This window comes from Triticum aestivum, chromosome 5B (genome assembly GCF_018294505.1).
Source record: "Triticum aestivum cultivar Chinese Spring chromosome 5B, IWGSC CS RefSeq v2.1, whole genome shotgun sequence".
In the NCBI taxonomy this organism is placed as follows: Eukaryota; Viridiplantae; Streptophyta; class Magnoliopsida; order Poales; family Poaceae; genus Triticum; species Triticum aestivum.
This window is the reverse complement of record NC_057807.1, coordinates 635,510,030-635,511,577: the sequence shown is the minus strand read 5'-3', so window position 1 is coordinate 635,511,577 and position 1,548 is coordinate 635,510,030. Positions and strand designations below refer to the sequence as shown.

At 40.1% G+C, this 1,548-nt stretch overlaps 1 non-coding gene across 1 annotated transcript; it reads left to right on the top strand.

The window, feature by feature from the left end:
- Positions 1–236: 236 nt before the first annotated feature.
- Positions 237–414, top strand: LOC123118210 (small nucleolar RNA Z112). The gene has a single exon (XR_006457770.1). It is a non-coding gene; the product is annotated as a small nucleolar RNA Z112 (small nucleolar RNA).
- The last annotated feature ends 1,134 nt before the right edge of the window (positions 415–1,548 follow it).

Below are 1,548 nucleotides of genomic sequence, written 5' to 3'. Positions count from 1 at the left end.
GAATGCACACACGCACACCCTACCCCTATGAGCACCTCCGAAAGACTGAGCCGGCATACATCTTGAGATTTACGAAGTCACCGTAGGCACCTCGTCGTCGACGGGAACGTCTCCTCCCACTGAATGCACATCGCCAGAAATCCTGAAATAAATTCAGGAATAAATGCGAGCACCAGGATTTGAACCCTGGTGGGCTGGGGATACCACAGTCCCTCTAACCATCCAACCACAGGTTGGTTCGCGTAAAGATTCTCTTTTCACCATGTGTCATATGACATTGTACAATAGTTGGTTCTGTTGGTGCAAGTGTCCATCGTTGTATGATAACCTATGTGGTTTTGTCTGGGATGGAATTACCCATTTTCACTGGATGCCTTGTTCAGTAGCCTCTGGGTTCTTTTTCTAAATTTGCACTGTAAATTAGCTCTAACTTGACCATATGAGTTTCATATTGAACACTGAGTAGTGCAACCCTTGGAATTAAATTTTGAGTTAGTGCTGAGTATTTGTTTCCAGCAATTTGTGCCATGTGCCTTTACTATTGCTTTGTATAGCATTGTGCCTTACATGGCAACAATAGTCCTCAAACTCTTAAGTCATCTTCAAGTTTTAATCTTGGCAAATTGTAAACGTGGTATAATGCCCTTAAAAACACACCCTGTGTTGCATACTTAATAATGCAATAGTATTTCTGAACAAATTGTGGAGGGTAAGCTTACAATTACCTCTTATGCATTTGCAATGTGATAATTTGTAGCTACAAATTAGTCTAGTGAGAATATTTCAACTTCAGTCCCTTGACTATGCAAGTGATTCTTTCTTGAAGTTGTGTTGCAGGGAAACAATGTTAATACAATCAGCACAACTGAGGCTGCTAACAAGCTAGCTGAAGATAGTAGGTATATGATCCAGGGATTGATGACCCGCTGATTGGAGGGTTGTCCATAACTTCTTGCGAGGTTAGAAGAGCAATCTTTTTGTATTAGACAACTTGTGATACAATTTATTTGTACCCCTTGACCGTGTTGACTAGATCTTGGTTGATTATATGTATGCCCTCAGCATCTTGTGAACCCGAACATGTGTGGTTATGATTGGACATGTTGTATTGGTTGTATTACATGTTGCCTTTACTATTTATTGCTCTACATGGTGTTGCGCCTTATATGGCAACAATAGTTCTGAAACTCTTGACTTGTCTTTTAAGTTTTGAAAATGCTCCTTAAAAATGTATTTCCCTGTTTACATAATAATCCAGCATTATTTGTGAAACTGAGTGTGGAGGGTAATCTTAGAATTATGTCATTCTTCACTTGCAATTGCAAATTGGTTCAGTGAACTTCAGTCCTTTGACCGTGCAACTGATTCCTTTTTAAAGTTGTGTTGTAGGGGAGCATAGCTAATACAACCAGCACAATCTAAGCTGCTAACAAGTTAGCTGAAGATGGGGGATATGTGATGCAGGGATTGATGATCCTCTATTTGGATGGTTGTCCCTAGCTTCCTACAAGGTTAGATGAGCAATCTTTTTGTATCAGGCAACTTGTG